Below are 21566 nucleotides of genomic sequence, written 5' to 3' on the forward strand. Positions count from 1 at the left end.
CAAGATGTGGGAGCTTAAATTCTCTCCCCGTTGTGCCTATTAAGGTAGCCTTCTTCAGCCCTGGCTTCCCAGAAATGGCTTTAGACTATGACTGCCATCATCCCTGGACATTGGCTAAGGTGGCTGGGGATGGTGGCAGCTGTAGTTCAATGAAACACCTGGAGAGTGGAGGTTTCAGAAGACTGTCATTTCCAGCTGAGTCGCTCTTCAAGAATGCTACTTAAACACACACTCATTGGCAGATTTCGCCACTCCTTGTTGGTGAAGTAAGGTCATCCAGAGGAGTGGTGTTTAGTTGTTCCCACCCACCGCCCCGGTTACAGAGGCCAAACTGACCTCGAACCAGAAGCTGGGGGTTTAGTGTTGCTGGTTCCATCACTTCAGGGAACTCCTCCAGCAGAGCTTCCTTCAGACATCTTCACTTTTGACTTTCAGGCATCTCTTGGAGACTTTATTATGCCAAGAGCTGTATTCAGAATTAAGCAAATACTAATCCCAGGTGAGCCGCTCACGCTTAGGATTATTTTGCATTGTTTTGTGGTATCTTAATGCTTTGCGATGCTGCCTCAAGATCTCTCTGATGTTGTTTTGCTAAACCATGATGCAAGAGGTGCAATCACTCTGTGCCGTGCTTTCGTGCTTCGTTGTTCTTTCAATGTTTCCTTGTGGGATGGCGTCTGTTGTAACCAGAGGGAGGTTGGTTCAATCTCATTTACTAACTTTGGCAAATGCTTTGGTGGCGGAGATTTGGGTGGGCTATTGCATATTACCTTGATATTTTTAATGAATAGGTGGTGTATACATATTTTTATTTAAAACATTTAGAACGGTTTTTACTTTTCATTTGTGACTGGGGATATGGAACCTCTAGAGTGTCTAGGGATTCCCAAACTTGGGTCTCCAGCTGTTTTTTGGACTACAGCTCCCATCATCCCTAGCAGCAGGACCAGTGATCAGGGGTCATGGGAACTGTAGTCCAAAAACACAGCTGGAGTACCAAATTTGGGAAACCCTGTTCTACAGGAAGAGTCATAGCTCAGTGGTTGAACAAGTGATTTTCATGCAAGAAATCCCATGACATTTCCTGCCTGTTACCGTAGAGTAGCCTTTCCCAACCTTTGCCTTTGCTTGGAAAATTCCCACGTGTTTCACCTTAGGAGGATCTCAAAATTTACTCATTCCTGCTTTAGACCAGCCTTTCTCGACCTTGGGTCACCAGATGTTGTTGGACTATAACTCCTATCAGCTCTGACCACTGGTCCTACTGCCTAGCAATGATGGGTCCAGCCCTGTGTGTGGCATTAGGTGCTATTCCAGTGATTCTTTCTCTGAATGAAAGAGATCATAATATAAGGAAACTCAATTTTCCATTCATTGTGGAGGAAATAAGCCATGTTTTTGCTTAAAGGTTTTTTAATAAAAAAAAATAAGGATCCAAAAATCACAACCTTTTGGAACCATCTTCGGACAATGTGAGAATCCATTCTACCACACCCGCAAAACCAAATAATATGAAACCATCAAGCCAGCCCAGGAAGCATGGTGACTCCATATGAAAAAAACCCAGTAGACCAGATGTTCAACCAACTTTTGAGATGCTCTGCTAGTTTGATGCTTGCATCTTCCATTCATCTGTTCATATCACCGAGATTTTAATGAGATTTTAAAGAGCTAACTGTATCAGGGGACAAGATTGCTGTTCTATAATTCAGCTAAATCAGTAGCTGTTTTGAATTCCCGGCTTCCCCTGAAGAAGTATCCCATGGCTGCTGCTGCTATTATTCTTATTAATATGATTGTTCCACTTCCTGCTTTCCAGCCTAAAAGAAATAACTGAAAAGGCCAAACTCCTTATCGTATTTCTTTATTTCCTCTCCCCCGACAGGTAAACTGCAATCAACACATGTCCAGGTTAAGGCTGCATACTTCAAGGATCTTTTGATGGATTATTCCTAGATCTTTCCAACAGGTAAATAACCACATGGTTGAATTCTAAAGCCATTCTAATGGGCTTGGCAATGCTGTTGTTCATTCTGCCGTGGAGGGAAAGCTTTGCGCAGCCTTCGTAGCTGCACATCTGTGTGCCCTTTGATAAAGGGAAGGGAAGCTGGGGTGATGGTTGCTTGAAGGTCCTTCGGTTCCCGACATCATACGGTAAATATTGCACAATGGCTGTTAGTCAGATTAGCTAATGCTTCTTAATACCAGTTTGCTGGAAACCCCAGGAGGATTGTCTTGTGTTTTTATGTATCTGTTGATGCAAGAGGAGAAATCAAGAATCCTTTTCAAGAAACCAGGGGGCTCGAGTCTCTCTGTATGTAAAAGAAGGAGCTAGAACAGGCATAGGCAACCTCGGCCCTCCAGACATTTCGAGACTACAATTCCCATCATCCCTGGCCACTGGTCCTGGTGGCTAGGGATCATGGGAGTTGTAGTCCCAAAAACGTCTGGAGGGCCGAGGTTGCCTGTGCCTGAGCTAGAATGAGGATTGGGCATGTGGTGTGTGAGAGGAGAAGGATTGTGCAAGGTCTAGCAAACTACAGAGAATAGCAGCTGCGTCAACAGAAGCATGGGCGTAGCCAAGGGTGGGGGGGGGCAAGGAGAGGCAGCTGCCTCCCAAATCAATTTAAAAAAAAAAATCCATAGCAAACTGAGGGTCTGCCCCCAAGAAATGGCCTGCCCCCACTAACAAAAATGCTGGCTATACCCATGAACAGAAGTATAGTATCCAGGGAAGTGATAGTCCCACTCTATTCTTCCTTGGTCAGACCCCAACTGGAGTACTGTGTCCATTTCTGGGCACCACAATTTAAGAAGGATGTTGACAAGCTGGAATGTGTGCAGAGGAGGGTGACCAAGATGATCAAGGGTCTGGAAATGAAGCCTGATGAGGAATGGTAGAGATATGTTTCGCCTGGAAAAGAGGAGCATGAGAGGAGATAGGAGAGTCATCTTCAAATATTTAAAGAGCCGTCACATGGAGGATGGAGCAAGCTTGTTTTCTCCTGGTCCGGTGGGTAGGACCCGAACCAGCTGCCTCTTTGCTTTTCTCAACAACACCACATCTGTGGAGGCAGAACATAGCACCAGGGTTAGTAGCCAAGTCGGAGAGGCTGTGTTAAGGTGCCACAAGACCCGTTGCTTTTGCTGCAACTGAGTAAGGTGGTCACCAGGGACGCGGATGGCGCTGTGGGTTACACCACAGAGCCTAGGGCTTGCCGATCAGAAGCTCGGCGGTTCAAATCCCCGCGACGGGGTGAGCTCCCGTTGCTCGGTCCCTGCTCCTGCCAACCTAGCAGTTCGAAAGCACATCAAAGTACAAGTAGATAAAGAGGTACCACTCCGGTGGGAAGGTAAACGGTGTTTCCGTGCGCTGCTCTGGTTCGCCAGAAGCGGCTAAGTCATGCTGGCCACATGACCCGGAAGCTTTACGCCGGCTCCCTCGGCCAATAAAGCGAGATGAGCGCCGCAACCCCAGAGTCGTTCACGACTGGACCTAATGATCCGGGGTCCCTTTACCTTTAAGGTGGTCACTTTTGAAAATTGCTGCACTGAAGAGTTTTAAAGACTTTTGCAGACTGGCAGACATTATGGAAATATTTGGCCCTGGTGGGGCAGGGAGGGCATTGCTTGAATTTAAAAAAAAAATCCCAAAGCACTCTCTGAAGCATTTGTGGTGATTTAATACTGCTTCTTCTGTCTAAATTGCAAAAAAGCAGCACCCCTGCCGTGCTAAAGGAAGTAACTCAGGCAAGCGAGTAGGGGCACCCTTCCGGCAATATCTCTGTTCGAAATAAATAAATAAATCTGGTTCTGTAGACGGCAAACAGGCTATTTTCAATTTAGCATTTCGGGAATTCCCTTGGGGGAATGCACAGTGTCTGCACAGAAGCCTCTCGGTCGCTTACTGCAAGGTAATTATGATGCTTTACACCTGTCAGATGTTGTAAGGTGTGGGCCTCTTAAGGATCTGCCATGGCCCACTGCTTCGCTCCCTCTCCTGTGATGATCTGGGCAAACATCTGTTCTTCCTCTTACTGGTAGCAGCTTTTTTCTGTATCTGGAAACTGCCTTTTAACTGCCCACACTTCGGCCTGCAATAATAATAATATCAATAATCTGAAGACATAAACCTTTTTGTGCATGCACTCCCCTTTCGTGCCCTGCGTCTCCCAGGTTGGTGTGGCAGGCAGTTTCATTTTTTGCGTTGTATCAGCGTGAAAGCGAGGAAACTGAATGGTGAGATTAATCATTATTATTAATAAAAATAATTTATTACTTATACCCCGCCCATCTGGCCGGGGCTCCCCAGCCACTCTGGGCGGCTCCCAACAGGATATTAAATACATGATAAAACATCAAACATTAAAAAACTTCCCTAAACAGGGCTGCCTTCAGATGTCTTCGAAAAGTCCGATAGTTGTTTATTTCCTTGACATCTGATGGGAGGGCGTTCCACAGGGCGGGCACCACCACCAAGAAGGCCCTATGCCTGGTTCCCAGCAACCTCACTTCTCACACTGAGGGAACCATCAGAAGGCCCTCAGAGCTGGGCCTCAGCATCTGGGCAGAACGATGGGGGTGGAAACGCTCCTTCAGGTCGACTGGGCCGAGGCCGTTTAGGGCTTTCAAGGTCAGCACCAACACTTTGAATTGTGCTCGGGAACGTACTGGGAGCCATTGTAGGTCTTTCAGTTCAGATTTCCCCTCGGCCTCTGAATCTATAGGTGGCCTCAGGCAAAGACCCTCCTGTCTGCTTCTCAGCCACACACCCAGCTCCAATGTGGGAAGGATAATAGCTTTCTTTCTTACAGATGGAGAAGGTGAGAGGTCCTCCTGACCTCTACTGGAGTGATGTGAGTCATTGTCACCAAGGTCCTTCTCTGCTGAGGCACCTTCTCTGACCCACAGTAGGAGTGTCTCACTCTGCCATCTTGTCATGCCACCTCCAAAGCACACCTCTTGGGTCCCACTCTACATTACTCAATTATTTGCCAAGCCTTCCTAGGCTCGCAAAGATGGTGGTGATCCTTGACGACTTTGCACATTAATCAGATGCCCACTTTAGCCCAGGGAGGAGAAGAAATGTCTTCCCATTAAGGCAGGCATCCCCAAACTTGGCCCTCCAGCTGTTTTGGGACTACAATTCCCATCATCCCTGACCACTGGTCCTGTTAGCTATGGATGATGGAATTTGTAGTCCCAAAACAGCTGGAGGGCCAAGTTTGGGGATGCCTGCATTAAGGGGTGATAGCAAGTAACCAAAGTAGCTCTAAATCTCTAATTCCCTCCTGGCTGAGACGAGGCAGTCCCCTTCCCTGCTGACCACCTGGCGAAGACCTTTTCATTTCTGCAGGCATTTTAAGCCCATTTCTTATTTTATGGCTAGCTTTAAACTTTTTACCCGTACTGCATCTTCAGTAACCTTATTGTGCACCGCACAGAGACTACAGCAGTTGAGCAGTATATAAATTTGTCGAAATCAGATAAGCAGGCTCTTCACTGGGCAAGGCTGGGTCTTCAGTGTCCTATATCACTCCTAATTCTGTTGTGCAAGAGCAGAAATAAGTTTTTCATAGAGAGGGAAAACGGGTGCAGAATTTGGATAGTTTGAGAGTGCCGTGTGTGTGTCTGTACGCACAGATCAGTAATTGAGTTTCTTTTGTATCTTTTGGACATTTCTGATGTCATTCTCCCGCAACCACACATACACCCTTTTTCTCCTGTTCTTGTAAGCACCTTAATATAGTTACAATAAGCAGAGGATATGATTTCACACCCTGCAAAGAACTGATAAATGTCAGCGATGCTGGGGCAAAGATCCAGTCATTATGCTGTTTGGAAGAAAAAGAGATAACTTCATGTTAGAGTGTAGGTAATAGACTTTTCCACAGTGAACTACATCTGTCACCAGATATTAATGAAAAGTGCACTGGTGGTTATCGGAGCAGGATCTCTGCTGCAAAATAGTAGTTTCCCCCCCTGTCTTTCTCGAGGTGTAATAACGTGCCGCAGTGCTACAGCCGTCCCTCGGAAGAGAATTTCAGTATTTTGACAAATGTTAGTGAATTAACGCCTTGTTCCACGCCCATGGGAAATAGCTAAGTATTACTACCACAATCTATCAAATGACAGTGTCGAGACATGGAGAAGAAGCTGCTAACTTTGGCCAAGGTTTGGGCCTGGCAGTGTTGGGTAAAGATGAGCAGGAGGCAGACTTATTTATTTGCTTAGCCCATTTGTTATACCCCACTTTGTAAGAGGAATTTTTCACCAAGTTGCTAGGGGCACAAAATGTCAACACCCGGTGCTGCCTCAACAGAGCTACGTGCTATGCAGAATTTTGTGTGTCTTTAATTTGATACCGGGTGGTTCTGTTGGGTTTTTTAATTGTCTTGTGATCTGCAACACTGCAAACACGGCCGTGAAATTTAAAAAGCGGTCTAAAAGTGTTCGAATCATAGACTTGCAGGACTGAGAGGTACCACAAAGCCGCTTTCGACTTAGAAAGGTGGTGGGGTTGCGGGCTTCACCCTCCCACCACACGCGCAGGGGCTGGCTCTCAGCCTCCGCGCGATTGAGGGAATCCCCGACCGCATCATCCCCTGGCCAGCCAATTGGCTGGCCTGGGGTACATGGCCTGCTCCATTTAACACAGGCGTGGCAGGGGATCTCCCTCTTTTGCCGCTTCCAGCTGCTCCCATTTCCCACCCTCCGGTCCTTTAAGGTTTTCGTCTTTGACCTTGCTATGAACCTCGGTTGGTCGCCATTAAGGGGCCTGGTAGGATTTTTTCCCACTTGGCAAATTGGCACCAGCCACTTGGTTTTTTGCCTACCTCGTAGCGAATTGTCACAACTTTCTTGGTATTGGCAGTTACTATTGGTATTGGTATTGTTATGTAGGTCGAAGGGGGGAGGAAGTGCCATCACCTGCCCCACATATTGAAGGGTAGTCCGATAAAGGATTCTGGGGGGCGTGGCCCTGTCTGGAGTCTAGGGAGGTGAGGGCCTAAGGCATGCCCCCTAGCGGTGACCCCGGGGGAGTTCCTAGTTGATGTGCATCAGCAGGACTCCCCCTACTGGTGGTTAACCCTTCCCGGACTTCAAGCGAACAGGCTGAAGCTGGATAGTCGGTTAGGACCAATGCTTAAGCCAATACCGCTCATCACCTGTAACCAATGAAGTTGTAGCCTTATTAACCTTAAATAACTGTGTCATGTGTCTTTATTTCCACTGGGGGCAGGCGGACACTCGCCACGCAAGGTAGGGTTGCCATATGTCTGGGAATTCCTGGACATGTCCTCTCTTTGGGGTCCTACTTGTCCATCCGGGGGGGGGGGGATTTTACATTTTAAACCAAATGTCCTGAATTTTGGGGTTTTTTAAAAAAAAAAATGGTGTGTGGGCGGCTCTGGTTCTGGCTCTGGTGTGGGCGACTTGGGCTCTGGCTCTGATGGCTCTGGTTTGGTGGTGGCAAAGGGGCTAACATGAGATTGCCCTAAAAAAGCTCAACAACTTTTGAGCTGTCAGGATTTTTACCTCTTGAAATATGGTATGTAAAGTGTATGTAAAGTATGTAACCTGAAGTGTATGTGACCCGAGGTACCACTGTATAACAAATACAGTGTATAACAAATACAGTGGTACCTCAGGTTACAGACGCTTCAGGTTACAGACTCCGCTAACCCAGAAATAGTGCTTCAGGTTAAGAACTTTGCTTCAGGATGAGAACAGAAATCGTGTTCCGGCGGCGCGGCAGCAGCAGGAGGCCCCATTAGCTAAAGTGGTGCTTCAGGTTAAGAACAGTTTCAGGTTAAGAATGGACTTCCGGAACGAATTAAGTACTTAACCCGAGGTAGCACTGTATAATGAATTTGTGCTGGAAACTCTTACAGCAGTTAAACTCTTAAGGATTCTACCATGAGGCAGGGAACCAGCGGGTCTATTTACACTATTGAAAGCCAGCTTGTTTTGCACCTGTCAGTCTCAAGTGCACCGCCGTGGCAAAACCTTGGCATGGAGTAAATAGCCGTGGAATGGACCATTGAGCGCATTCTGGGGCTCTGCTAGGAGAAATGGCGCGTGGACCCGCAGAGCGTTTCAGCCTGTCTTCTCACGTGTGCGAGAGAGCAAATCCTCCTTTTCCACCAAGCGGCGTTTGAAAGCTGGAGCCGCCCCAGACTAGAACTTTGTTTTAATTTGAAGCTTGTAATTAGATGTTGATGGATGGGAAGTCACTGGGCAAGTTCAGCGGCGCTGCCTGCTTTGCAGGAAAGGCCAACAATGTTCCCAAGGAGACCCGGCGCTTTTTTATTTAATATTAATGCACTGGTGTTTGTTTGCACAGTGCCTATGGAACCATGAAGGTTGGCAGGGCCTGATCTCAGGGTTATTTTGGCTGTGTGGGTCCAGTGGTTTCCTTCACCGCCCCCAGTATAATTCTCAGCGCTTTTCTGCTCAGGTTTATACAAAGTTGTTTTTTCAGTCTAAGAAACCTTAGAAAACAAAATAATATAATTTGTTCTGAGGCTGCAGCAGACTCAAAATCCAGGGATCTCTTTGTTAGCAGATATTCCCAGTGCTTTTTTTCCTTTAAAAAATGTTTAGGGGTACTCTCATTTTCCTACTCATATTGAAATACTGCCCCTCAATGAGGCCAAACTTAGATTCACAAAATGTATAGGGGTATGTGTCCCTCTGTGTCCCCCCCAGGAAAAAAGCACTGGTTATTCCATATGTATATTTTCTTTGAGGTTGTGCTGTTTGATTATATTATGTTAATTATGCTGCATACCTTGGTGGAAAGGTAGGACAGAAATAAATGAAGGAAGAAAAGGTGAGGAGCGGATCAGCGAATTCTGTAGTTGCTCCCTTACTCCTTTCTGGACAGGACCCCAGAACTTTATTAAACTTGTATGTAAAGGCTACATTGGCACCAAGGCTTGTTGTTGTTGTTTAGTCATTTAGTCGTGTCCGACTCTTTGTGACCCCATGGACCAGAGCACGCCAGGCCCTCCTGTCTTCCACTGCCTCCCGCAGTTTGGTCAGACTCATGCTGGTAGCTTCGAGAACACTGTCCCACCATCTCGTCCTCTGTCGTCCCCTTCTCCTTGTGCCCTCCATCTTTCCCAACATCAGGGTCTTTTCCAGGGAGTCTTCTCTTCTCATGAGGTGGCCAAAGTATTGGAGCCTCAGCTTCACGATCTGTCCTTCCAGTGAGCACTCAGGGCTGATTTCCTTAAGAATGGATAGGTTCGATCGTCTTGTAGTCCATGGGGCTCTCAAGAGTCTCCTCCAGCACCAGAATTCAAAAGCATCAATTCTTCAGCGATCAGCCTTCTTTATGGTCCAGCTCTCACTTCCATACATCACTACTGGGAAAACCATAGCTTTAACTATACGGACCTTTGTCGGCAAGGTGATATCTCTACTTTTTAAGATGCTGTCTCGGTTTGCCATTGCTTTTCTCCCAAGAAGCAGGAGTCTTTTAATTTCGTGGGTGCTGTCACCGTCTGCAGTGATCATGGAGCCCAAGAAAGTAAAATCTCTCACTGTCTCCATTTCTTCCCCTTCTATTTGCCAGGAGGTGATGGGACCAGCACCAAGGTTAATGCACATTTAATGGCTGTGTTCTGCATCCACTGTTGGCAACAGCAGCGCCTCCGCATACCAGCTGCTGGGAAATACAAGGGAGTGGGGAGAGCCGTGTTGAGCTCAGGTGTTGCTTTTGGGTTTCCCGTGGGCACCTGGTTGGCCACTGTGGGAGAACAGGATGCTAGGCTGCATGGGACTTTGGCTTGATCCAGCAAGGCTGCTGTTGTGCTTCATTAGCCCTAGTGGTGATTCTGCAGAGCCTTTCCTCCTGCAGCCAGCTCACAATGCACGAGAAGTTGAGGGCTGTACACTCCTTGCCACTTTTCCATGATTCGTCGTGGCATTCACACAGTTTCCTCATTTTCCCCAATTCTGTCCCAAGAGACCTTTACCATCTCAGCTGTTTATCTAACTCTGCACTATTTAGCGGGGTTCTTTATACTATATGCAATTTCCTCTTTCTGTCGGCAAATTATTTGGCAAACGCCGTGCGGCTAAGGAAAGGTGATTAAAGAATGCTCATCTTAGATTTGGAAATGGCCGGAATCCAGCGTTTAATGGAAAAGGAAGAGAGAGTCTTTATCTGAGACGGATTTGGTCAAGGCTTCCCGAGAACAGCTCAGCAGAAAAACACCCTTGAGTAGGTCGTTCGTAATTCATCCATAAGCCTGCACCGGAGCCAAAAGAATTATCTCAGTCCCTAAATCAAGCATGTGTTTTAAGTGTTGCTATAACAGAGGTTAGGGAGCTTTTCTTAGCCCAGCAAAAGTCCATGATTTGTTCTGCTTTGCACATGGCAGTAAACAATAGTTCCAAACAAACTGTGGTTTGATGTCAGGCGTGGGGAAACTCTGATTCTACAGAAGCTGTGGGACTACAGTTCCCATCATCCCTGACTTCTTGCCATGCTGAGTGGGGCAGATGGGAGTTGGAATCCAACAGCAGTGGGAGAATGCATGGCATCCTGGAGCAGCGCATTGGTATGGTGCATGCCTCACCTCACCACCGCTGCTGCTGCTGCCCTGCCACCAGGAAGGAAGCCAGAGTCTGGCTTGTCATCATAGAATAGAATAGAATAGAATAGAATAGAATAGAATAGAATAGAATAGAATAGAATTATAGAGTTGGAAGAGACCACAAGGGCCATCGAGTCCAACCCCCTGCCAAGCAGGAAACACCATCAGAGCACTCCTGACATATGGTTGTCAAGCCTCTGCTTAAAGAGCTCCAAAGCAGGAGACTCCACCACACTCCTTGGCAGCAAATTCCACTGTCGAACAGCTCTTACTGTCAGGAAGTTCTTCCTAATGTTTAGGTGGAATCTTCTTTCTTGTAGTTTGGATCCATTGCTCCGTGTCCGCATCGTTTCTCACTAAATTGTAACTATGGTTTGTTTTTGGTTGACTGCCTATGGTCTGCTTGGGGGAATAGAATCACAAGCCCAGGTGTCTGGCATTTCCTAATGGCACAGCACAGGAGCAAAGCTAGCAGCACACAGCAGCATGCACCAGCATGCACATTAAACAATTGTTTGCTTTGAACCATGGCTTAATGCTGGGATGGAGAACCTCAAGCACAGGGTTCAATGAGACACCCCCCTAAGCATCACTTTCTGAACCTCAGCCCTATTCCCCAGGCTGCACACCTCCTCCTCTTCTTCTTCTTCTTCTTCTTCGGCAATCACTCGTAGCCGAATAAGATTGTCTTCCATAAACACGGTTTTAACAGTGAGTCCATAAGTGACTATGGAGGCCAATTCTGGATCCACACATCATTCCACAGTGGGGACATAGGTTTCCAGGTGGGAGTTGATCACAGTGAGGGTTTGCCAAGCCTGCCTTCCTCTTAGCACGTTTCTCCCTTTCGTCCTGAGTTCAAGCATCTTCAAAGCCCATGACACCTTTGGTAAAGGCTGTTCTCCAACTGGGGCACTCGTAGGCCAGTGTTTCCCAGTTGTCGGTGTTTATACTACATTTTTAAAAGATTTGCCTTGAGAGAGTCTTTGGACCTCTTTCGTTGACCACCAGCATTATGCTTTCCATTTTTAAGTTCAGAATAGAGTAGTTGCTTTGGAAGATGTTAATGAGACATCCACACAACATGACCAGTCCAACGAAGTTGATGTTAAAGTATCATTGTTTTGACACTGGTGATCTTTGCTTCTTCCAGTACACTGGCATTAGTTCGCCTGTCTTCCCAAGTGATGTGTAAAAATTTTCAGAGACACCGTTGATGGAATCTTTTGAGGAGTTGGAGATGGCGTTTATAAGTGGTCCATGTTTCACAAGCATACAGTAAGGTTGGTAGTACAATAGCTTTGTAAACAAGCATTTTGGTTTCCCTGCGAATGTCCCAGTCCTCAAACACTCTGCACTTCAATCGGGAGAAAGCTGCACTCGCAGAGCTCAGGCAATGCTGGATTTCGGCATCAGTGCTCGCCCTTGTGGAAAGATAACTGCCCAGGTAGTTAACACACACACCCTTTTGAGTGTATAAATCTGGCTGAAATGTAACTCGGATAATCATAGGCTCATAGCATTGTAGAGTTGGAAGGGATTCTGACCCTGCCCACTGCTGGCTTTTGGCCTCTGCAAGGTTTTGTTTAATGGAATGTGGCCTTTGCTTCATGCCCCTAGTTGAATGTGGTTTGCACTGAGCTCTTGTGAATCCAATGGGAATATTCTCCCTTGCTGCAAATGTTTCTTGCTGCAAAATCCTCTCTCTGTCCCCAAATTTGCAAGCACTTGGCTTTGCACTTTTTCTGCAGAATGGGCTCATCCATATAAATTGAGTGGGGTGCCTGGCAAGTCACTTGCCCCAAAGGCGGTGTGACTCGTCTAGGGCGAATTCCTCTCTGCAAGCAGGATTTATGGAGAACGAGCGGGGGTTTTATGACTTGCTTAACATCAGGTTCTCTGGGTCCTGTTAAGAAAATGTCACAAAGCCTTAGGCACTCTGTTCCCACTTTTACAAGCTTCCTGCTCAAGACCCTTACCGCTTCTCCTATAAAAGCCACAATGTTCGGAGAGTGGGCAAATGAGAACTGAAAAGGAGCTGGATGGGATGTTGGGTGCTTCTCTCTTCACTGCCTCACCTCCCACCCAGCCCAGGTCTGCATCTTCATCACACTAGATTTCCTCTGTGTGTGGGTGGCCCCTTATTGGAGGAGAGAAAACTGCACAGAAAACCCGGGGTAAGCAAAAGACGTATGTTTTTCTGTACATCTGTACCTATATGTCAGGAAGAATGTGTAGCTTATACAATCTGAAAGCATAGTTTCCTGGCTGCTACAGTCAAGAGCCAGTGTGGTGTAGTGGTTAAGAGCGGTAGTCTCGTAATCTGGTGAACCGGGTTCGCTTCCCTGCTCCTCCACATGCAGCTGCTGGGTGACCTTGGGCCAGTCACACTTCTCTGAAGTCTCTCAGCCCCACTCACCTCACAGAGTGTTTGTTGTGGGGGAGGAAGGGAAAGGAAAATGTTAGCCGCTTTGAGACTCCTTAGGGTAGTGATAAAGCGGGATATCAAATCCAAACTCCTACTCCTACTCTACTTTCCTCCATATCGGGCTAATTTACCCTCCTATCAGTAGCAGAGGAAGCCACTGGAATACCCGGAATGGCAAATATGACGCGCACCTGTGGGGTGGGTTGATCCACCCAGGGGGCGGGGAAAACCGGCCATGGAGGTGGGGCGATTATCCCACAGGGGCGCAGCAATCTTCCTGGGGGTGCCATTGGCGATGCGCCAACCCTCCCAGGAGTGGCAGCACCACCCGCTGATCACACAGAGGCCGCCATCCATCCTCCAACTGCCTCCAGACACTCACACAGGACCTTCACTGCCTTCACTGGTTCTGATTTGAAAGAGAGGTAGAGCTTTAAGTCAGCAGATGGCATACTGGTTGAGGGTATAACTCCTCCCAGTGCCAGATATTCTGGGGGCCCAACCCTCCGAAGGAGCGTTGCAGCATGAGCAATTCCACTTGCACCAGGCTGCTTGGCATCATCTCGGCAGCCCCCATTTCATGTCACAATGATTCACGCAGATGACCGGAGCCTGCGCCTGTTGCCATTGAGCAGGCAACGTGAAATCTGTCAGTTTCTCAGAGTTAGGGAGTTATACGGCCCTCATGCTTGAATTTACTGGTAAACATCAGAACTGAATTATATGCTTTTCCGTCGAAATCCATTTTTAGTCATTTTCACAACACCCGTCTCTGCTGGATCGGTGCTGACTTGCTCATTTCCTGGAGGGGCTCATAGTTCTCTAAGAAGCAGCCCAAAAGCTTCCTGGCATTTTGAAATTAAACGGTAGGGGTGAGCAGGAAAAATTAGACAAGAATGCCTTCCTTATTGGCAGTTACTCTCTCTATTCCCATTGTCACAACAAGGGGAGCGTTGCTCTTGAATAACCTGCTGAAAGATTCCAGATGGCAGTTGGAAAAATGAGGATGCAGTTTCATAAAGCATCAGGTAGATGCTAAGTGCCCCAAAGTGCCACTTTTAGATTTGTTTGCCAGTGTGCCACAGGCTAAATTATTAGTTTTTCACACCAAAGTCCAGAGAGGGGCTGGTGACATCTGGAGCATACAAAGCCAGCGATCAGGACCCCACATGTTCTGCTCTGCTGTTGCTGTGCAATTCCCATCAAACCTAAGTAGTATGGTTGCTCTTCGGACTACATTTTTAAATGTCATGGCACTACTGTTGGAGGTGATGGGGTTGCAGCGCTCATCTCACTTTCAGGCCAAGGGAGCCAGCGTTTGTCCACAGACAGCTTTCTGGATCATGTGGCCAGCAGAACTTATTTTTATTAATGAATTAATTTTATAATGAATGATTTTAGAGTGTTGTTTGTGCTGTACTTCTGTACTGTTCTATTGTTGTTAGCTGCCCTAAGCCCGGTGTCAGGGAACTGCCATCGGAGCATCAGGTGGTGGAGGGACTCAGGGAGGAAGAAAGAGACTCAACAGCTGAAGCAGGGACCAGCAGGGGGAGGAGTGGGTCTCTGAGGGAATGCGAGCAGGAGGGAGGGCTCAGGGAAGCTTCCAGCGAGAACAGTGGGGAGGTATCTGAGTCTCCCATAGGGAGACCCACACCTCGCCGGAAACTGTCACGCCGTGAGTCCAGGAGACGCGTTTCCGTTAAGGAGCTCCTTTGCTGGAAACGCTTCCGCAGACAGCCACTGTCGGACTCTACTAGTGACTAGAGCAGACATGTCTGAGGAGCTCCGTCACACACGGAGGTTTGTGGGGTCGCACAAACTCTGAGGGAGCACGTTTTTACGCACAAGCAGCTAATCAATCCCTATCAGCAGTCCGACAGTCTCTGTACGCTGCCTGTGCAAGAGAAAGCATCATGAGCGAACCAACCGGAACCGGAGGAGCGGGGGCTGGAGCTGATCCAAGCTTGGAAGATAGATACCGAGCGTTGGAGGTCCAACTGGCGCTGCAGACGGCGAGGCTGGAGGAGAGAAGGGCTCAGGATGCAGACAAGAAGGGGAGAGCCACTCAATTCCCCAGAAAGGTACCAGGATTGGTGCAAAAATTTGGGGGGGACCCCAAGGATTACCATGCCTTTAGGACAGAGATGCAATATGCCATTAATGTGCAGTTCGATGAGTTCCCTGATGAGGAATCGCGAGTTGCTTTCGTAATTGGGCATCTTGAGAAAGGGGCGAGAGACTGGGTTCGACCCCTAATGGCAACGCACAATGACATACTAAAGGACACGAGGAAGTTCTTTCGTGCAATGGATATCATGTTTTCCAGCGATATTGAGGAAGGGGCGGTGCGCAGACAGCTAATGGCTTGTAAGCAGGGAAGTCGATCTGTCCGTGAGTACTGGACTGAGTTTACCATGCTGATTCACAGACTGAGTTGGGATTTATCGGCGGCACCCATTCAAATGCTATTTGAAGAAGGTCTTTCTTCGGCGGTGAAAGACGAGCTGTCACGGAGCCCCAGGGCGGAGTCTATGGATCAGCTGACCAAATCTGCGCTGACCATAGGAGCGCGGCAGGAGGCAAGAGCCTTGGAGAGGCGGGAAGGGAGAGGGGAACGTTGGAAGGAGTTCCGCATTCCAGACATTCCTGAGCCAGCTTTCCCGCCGGCAGAGCCGATGGAAATCGGAACAGCGCGCGCGCGCGCATTTTCAAAAACCAGCGAGGGGGCTAAGAAGGAGGGAAAGGGCCCCCGGAAATGCTATCTCTGCCAACAGCCAGGCCACTTTGCCAGAGTCTGCCCCCAGAGGAAGGAATGGCAAGGGATGGTGGGAGCTGTTGAGGGGGGAGAACAGGGGGGAACGGAGCAGGTAAAAGCCAACGCCTGGTTGCCACAATCGGGGCACTGCAGCCAGGCCAAAGAGCAGTGAAAGTGCCCGTGCCAGAAGCTCCTCGACCTGCTCTAGTGATTGAAGTGTCGCTAGAGCTGCAAAATGGGCACCCCCTAAAAATAAAGGCGCTATTGGACTCAGGCAGCTCCTGCAATTTTATGAGCAAGGAGTTTGCTGCTGAACACCAGATACAGACTATCCCTTTAAGCAACCCCCTGCAGGTGACCACGATTGATGGCAGGGAGTTGTTGGGAGGAGGAGTCAGCTTGCAGACTGTCCCAATGATAATGAGGGTGGCAAGGCACACAGAACTGATAGCGTTTAATGTGGCCACCCTGGGAGGCGCTCCCATTATTTTGGGAATGAGCTGGCTAGCTCTACATGATCCGCTGGTTGGCTGGCATCAAAGAGTGGTGTCCTTTGGTTCAGCACATTGCTTAGAACACTGCAAAGGGGAAAAGGGTTCAGCAGGGGCCCAAGCCACCCTAGCAGGGACTGAAGTAATGGAGAAGGTGAAGGTACCACCACAGTATGCAGATCTCAGCGACGTGTTCAGCGAGAAGGAAGCTGACCAACTACCACCTCATAGACCCTTTGATTGCCAGATCAATTTACTCCCTGGAGCACAGCTTCCCGTGGGCAAGTTGTATGCCATGTCAGACAGAGAAATGCAGGAGTTGCGAGGGTTTATTGACAAGAACCTGAAGAGAGGCTTCATCAGAGAGTCCAAAGCAGCAGGGGGTAGCCCAGTGTTCTTTGTGGACAAAAAAAACGCGGACAAGCCGAGACTTGTATGCGATTTTAGGAGGTTAAATGCAGTGACTGAACCGGTGGCTTTCCCTATGCCCAGAATTGATGATATTTTGACCAGGGTGAGGAAGGGAAAGATTTTTACAAAGCTGGATCTAAGGGGGGCGTACAACCTGATACGCATAAGGAAAGGGGATGAATGGAAAACCACCATGTTTACCCCTTTGGGGGCATTTGAATACCTCGTTATGCCATTTGGATTACAAGCAGGCTCAGCGTGTTTTCAATCTTTTATGAACCACGTACTGGGCCCTTTGCTCTACAAGAATTGCGTTGCTTTCCTAGATGATGTGTTGGTGTATTCGGAGAATGAGGAGCAACATGTGAGAGACGTCAGAGAAGTGTTGAGCAGACTGCAAGCCAACAGGCTGTGGGTCAAACTGGAGAAGTGTCGGTTCCATACCAAGGAGGTGGAATTCCTGGGGTACCGCCTGTCAGACAAGGGATTGGCCATGGATCCCGGCAAGGTACAGGCAGTGCTGGAATGGAAAACACCCAAAACCAAGAAGGATGTGCAGAGGTTCCTAGGGTTTGGAAACTTTTATCGTAAGTTCATCCGCAACTTCGCCCATCTGACGGCGCCCATCACTGACTGTCTCAGCAGTAAAAAGAAGTTTGTATGGACGGCGGAGGCGGAGCGAGCGTTTGAGGAGCTGAAAAGGGCCTTCGCCTCTGAAGAACAACTTCTGCATGTGGATTTACGAAAGAAGCTAAGGGTTGAAACAGACGCATCTGACAGAGCCATAGGGGCGGTGCTTCTTCTGCAGCCGGGGAAGGAGGAGTCAGAGTGGCGACCGTGTGCCTTCTTTTCGCGAAAGCTGAACAAATCCGAGAGGAACTACACGGTGTACGACCGAGAACTTCTTGCTATTCATGAGGCGTTCCGGAGATGGAGGCATCTGCTAGTTGGTGCACAACATAAGGTGCAAGTGTGCACGGACCATAAAAATCTAGAGTATTGGAGAACTGCGCGAGTGCTCAACCAAAGGCAGTTGAGATGGGCCCAGGAGTTCTCCAAATTTAACTTTGAGATTTGTTACGTGCCAGGCCCAGAGAATGTTAGGGCGGACGCTCTCTCACGCAAACCTGAATATTTGGAGGGGGAGGGAGCACCCGAAGAAACCCATATCATTCCAGAGGACCGCTGGGTGTGTGGGGCGACTTTGGTGGGGCAAAGGGAATTGGTAGAGGGTACGGTGCAGGATGCATACGCCCAGGACAAACTCAGGGATCTCAGGAGGGAGGAAGACAAATCCGGTGGTTTTGAGGAGAGAAACGGGGCATTGTATTATAAGGGAGCGTTATATATACCTGAAGGGGAATTGAGGGAGAAGGTACTCAAGCAGCTGCACGATAGCCCCACAGCAGGGCATTTTGGGCAACACAAGACCATGTGGCTGGTTACCAGGGAATTTTGGTGGCCCAAGGTCAGGGAAGATGTGCGGGAGTATGTGAGAGGGTGTGAACAATGCCAAAGAGCCAAGGGGGAGAGGCGGGCGCCGGCTGGTTTATTAGAACCACTGCCCACACCTGAAAGACCGTGGGAAGCAGTGGCAATAGATTTCATGACTGATCTGCCAAGGTCTAGAGGGAAAACAGCCATCATGGTTGTAGTAGACCTGTTAACTAAAATGGCCCACTTTATAGCCTGCTCACATGCGGTCACAGCAGAAGAAACAGCCAAATTGTTTGTAGAGAATGTGTTTCGGTTGCATGGCGCCCCCTTGAGGGTGGTTTCAGACCGAGGGAAACAATTTACTTCCAGGTTCTGGAGGAAGCTCATGAGCTTACTGCATGTAGAGGTTAATTTTTCAACGGCCCGTCATCCAGAAACCAACGGGCAGGCGGAAAGAGCAAATGGGGTTCTCCAACAATATTTGAGGTGTTATGTTAATGACAGAGAGAATGATTGGGTGGAGAAGCTGGCGTTGGCAGAATTTGCCTACAACAATGCAGAGAACGTGTCCACGGGGATGAGCCCCTTTTTGGCTAATCACGGGTGCCATCCCAGAGCCTTCCCAGGGGGGGAGGGGGAGAACTGGAGCGTTCCAGCTGCAGAACAGTTCGTTGAAGAAATGGAAGCGATCCATCGCCAGCTCCAACTCAACTTAAACAGGGCTAAGGAGGAATATAAGAGGCAGGCAGACAAAAACCGAAGGGAAGGTGAAAGCATCAGGGTGGGGGACCAGGTGTGGCTGTCAACCCAAGGGTTGCCGTTCAAAGGAGGTTGTAAGAAATTAAGACCCAAAAGGCTGGGTCCGTTTGAAGTCATGCAGCAGGTCAATCCAGTGGCTTTCAGGCTCCGGTTACCGAACCACATGAAGCTGCACCCAGTTTTTCACAGGTCGTTGCTGTCACCGTATAGAGGAGACAGTGAAGGGAGGGTCACTAGGGGACCAGCAATGGAGGAGAAGGAACACAGCTACCATGTAGCGGAGATCCTCGATTCCAGGTGGAAGGGAGATCAAGTAGAGTATTTGATAATGTGGGAAGGGGAACCGGAGTCGGAAAACACCTGGGTTAGGGCAGAGGATGTCAATGACGAAGTTTTAATAGAGACTTTTCATCAGAGGTTCCCACGTAAACCTCAGCCTGTAGCGAGGTTCCGAAGGGAATACTTTGCCACCACCGACGAGGAAGAGGAGTTGGAGGGGTTCCCAGATTCTGAAGAGGAAGAGGATTCAGCGAGCCAGGACGACGATCGATGGAGGGAATTGTTCGAGACGTCGGAAGATGAGGAAGATTCGTTTCGGGATTTTAGCCCTTCACCTCCCAGGGGAGAGGAAATGGGAGGGGGTGAGGGGGGCCCTGGAGGGGAGGTGGATGTCAGGGAACTGCCATCGGAGCATCAGGTGGTGGAGGGACTCAGGGAGGAAGAAAGAGACTCAACAGCTGAAGCAGGGACCAGCAGGGGGAGGAGTGGGTCTCTGAGGGAATGCGAGCAGGAGGGAGGGCTCAGGGAAGCTTCCAGCGAGAACAGTGGGGAGGTATCTGAGTCTCCCATAGGGAGACCCACACCTCGCCGGAAACTGTCACGCCGTGAGTCCAGGAGACGCGTTTCCGTTAAGGAGCTCCTTTGCTGGAAACGCTTCCGCAGACAGCCACTGTCGGACTCTACTAGTGACTAGAGCAGACATGTCTGAGGAGCTCCGTCACACACGGAGGTTTGTGGGGTCGCACAAACTCTGAGGGAGCACGTTTTTACGCACAAGCAGCTAATCAATCCCTATCACCCGGCTTCGGCTGGGGAGGGCGGGATATAAATATTTTTTTTAAAAAAAAATTATTATTATTTTTATTATTATTATTATTATTATTATTATTATTATTATTATTATTATTATTATTATTATTATTATGTTTCTGGTGCAACGGAACACCGTGACAGAAGCCAGAGCACATGGAAACACCATTTACCTTCCCGCCACCTATTCATCTACTTGCACTGACGTGCTTTCGAACTGCTACGTTGGCAGGAGCTGGGACAGAGCAATGGGAACTCACTTCGTCGCAGGGATTCGAACCGCCGAACTTCTGATTGGCAAGCCCAAGAGGCTCAGTGGTTTAGACCACAGCGCCACCTGCTCTAACCACCTCACCCCACTGGCACCCTGAACCCATCTTTGGAGAGTTTCATTGGTACTTTAATATATACGTATCTATTCAGTTGTTTTAAATGTATGTTTGCAGATTGCCTTGAGAGTCCTGGGAAAGATGATGCATAACTTAAGAGAGTACCTTTACTCCTGACCATTAGGTCCAGTCATGGCCGACTCTGGGGTCCGGCGCTCATCTCGCTTTACTGGCCTAGGGAGCTGGCGTACCGCTTCTGGGTCATGTGGCCAGCATGACTAAGCCACTTCTGGCGAACCAGAGGAGCACATGGAAACGCAGTTTACCTTCCCGCCAGAGTGGTACCTATTTATCTACTTGCACTTTGATGTGCTTTTGAACTGCTAGGTTGGCAGGAGCAGGGACCAAGCAGCGGGAGCTCACCCCGTCACGGGGATTCGAACTGCACACCTTCTGATCGGCAAGTCCTAGGCTCTGTAGTTTAACCCACAGTGCCACCCGCGTCCCTAACTTAAGAGAATAATAACAGCTTATTGCATTCGGTCACGTGGGCGCAGGCACCATTTCTCAAGAGTTCCAAACATTGCCTCTCTCTTCATGAACGCTCAGCCTGAGTCCTTTCTCTCAGCACCGGTCCCCTCTGTACCCAGACTCAACTCCCCTTTCTTTCCAGCCCTTCGGCTAGACCTCACAAATGGATTTTAAATCTTAGGCCATAAAAAAAAAGAAGAGGCACGTCGTCTGGAGAGTCGAGGTGCGCAATTTGCGAAACAATCCACTTTTGGTCCTCAGAGTCGAATCCACTCGTCTCCCCTTGCTTCTCCTTTTGTGCCCTCATTTATCTCTCTTTCTTTCCCCCCCCTTTTTTTAAAAGGGGGGTGGGGAAAAAGACATTAATTTTCATAAGAAAAGGTAGCCGGGCCCTGCAGATTAACAACGTGTCTTGTTTTCTGTGGTAGTCTGTCAAACGAGGCAAAAGCCTGGGGGTTTGGGGGGGAAGGGGGGAGCATAATGGCTCTTTAATTGGACCCCGCTTGTTCAAAAAGGTGTGTGTGTGTAGGGGATCTGCCTCTTCGTTCCCATGGCCTTGCAGACCGGCCTCTGAGCATAATGCCAATTAAGAGGGAAATAAAGGATATGCAAAGTGGTTGGGGGGGGGAACGGCGGCTCAACTGGAATTGCTCCTTTTGTGGCTAAAACAATGGGGCCCTCAGCTCAGGGGAAGAAGGGCTTTCTGCTGCTTCCCGCCCTGTCTCT

General features: G+C 48.7%; 1 protein-coding gene across 16 annotated transcripts in view; it reads left to right on the forward strand.

Moving 5' to 3' along the window:
* The window catches only part of TENM4 (teneurin transmembrane protein 4), a 1515223-nt gene that overhangs the window by 1086648 nt on the left and 407009 nt on the right, over window positions 1-21566 (forward strand). For all 16 annotated transcript variants that reach the window (XM_083499088.1, XM_083499080.1, XM_083499085.1 and 13 more), the window contains one exon: window positions 1886-1969. The gene's annotated coding sequence lies outside the window, so the exon portion shown is untranslated. The remainder of the gene's footprint in view (window positions 1-1885; window positions 1970-21566) is intronic.

Source organism: Podarcis liolepis (genome assembly GCF_965112155.1).
Source record: "Podarcis liolepis genome assembly, chromosome: 4".
Lineage (NCBI taxonomy): Eukaryota > Metazoa > Chordata > Lepidosauria > Squamata > Lacertidae > Podarcis > Podarcis liolepis.